We start from the raw sequence: 1422 nt of genomic DNA, 5'->3' as shown, positions 1-1422 counted from the left end.
CTCAACCCACGAGTTTTCTCACTTTTCCCCTTCCGATTCTCTCCCCCATCCCGCCGGGGGGAGTGAGCGAGCGGCTGCGTGGGGCTACTCCAGTGGTAGAGTAGGGGGGAGCTGGGTGGCTTTCAGGATGTTTTTTTCTTCTTCCTGCCCCCTCAAAAAGCCATGCCTAACATTAAGTTATCCTTTTTGCTGTGGATGCTGAGAGATCAGGGGCACTTAGCTGTGCTATAGGAATGACTTCCACAGCGGTGAGCCAGCTGCTGAGAAAGCAGAGGGGAATTATGCTTGACAGCTCCAGTTCAGAGGACTCTGACACTCAGAGGGATCTATGGATTTGATACCGACTTCATCACGGGCCAGCGCAGAGCGCGGCACGCGAGGGAGACGGGCTCTCTGCTGCCCATGCGGATCAGCAGATGGGCTGCTACGCTGAACTGACAGGACCTCTTCCAGCACCAATACGCTCCCTCCTACCTATAAATACATTTCACTTACCTCGTCTGTAAAGCAGAGACACAGAGATGAAAGTAACCAAGCTCGGTTTTGATCAACTGGGGTGCAACAACTGAATCAACTACAGATTTGTGCTTTTAGCAGATAGTGCTATTTGGATGCTCAGAAGGTCTCCAAGGTCATGAAATATATTGATGGTTAGACGTGAGAGAGAGTGGAAAAAGTGACTGTTGAGATAGTAAATCCTCAAAGTTGCTTCGATCTGTCCACACAGGCTGTCTCTCTTGCCCTGGCATTTACTGGCTTTCCAGGCACAGGATCTTTTGAATGACCATGCATCTAGCAAGTGACGCTGCAAAATGTGGAAGTGGATTAAATCTACGTATATTTGGCAATTAAACCTCTGTTACCAGTTTTCTAACCACTTCAGATATGTACTGGGTAAATACAAGACCCAGGTTTTGTAGACACCTCCACAATAAATGACCTTAGAGAAATGGGAATAATTTTCAACATGATTCTTTGTTTCAGATTTAGGTCAACTGTTAACTTTCCCCCAGCTGAAAAAAAAGCAAGTATTTTATCAGAATCATCTAGAATTTTACTTTTATATAGGAAGGGCAGGAAAAGAACTTTACATGAGTACAGGTTACTACTACTGTGCCAGGATAAAATCTGCCAATGCCAATTAGGCAAGAGTACCTCAGTACTCACAAAAAATATACCAAAACACAACCACCCAAGAGGAGGGGGGGAAAGGAGGTAAGAGAATGACTTAATTCCTCACCATGTCTTCTTATGGTAACATACAGTGTCATACCGAGACACTGAGAAAATGCACTCAATTACTTTCTCAGAGTAACGGGATAATGCATTTACCTCCAACATACAGGATTTGTATTTTCTGCTTTTCTGTCTGAATTCTAAGGCTTTTGCAACTCTTCTTGAGGCTTGAGCCTGGAACTGGCT

This window comes from Fulmarus glacialis, unplaced genomic scaffold (assembly GCF_000690835.1).
Source record: "Fulmarus glacialis isolate BGI_N327 unplaced genomic scaffold, ASM69083v1 scaffold16295, whole genome shotgun sequence".
NCBI lineage: Eukaryota > Metazoa > Chordata > Aves > Procellariiformes > Procellariidae > Fulmarus > Fulmarus glacialis.
The sequence above is the reverse complement of the archived record's forward strand: the minus strand, read 5'-3'. Positions refer to the sequence as shown.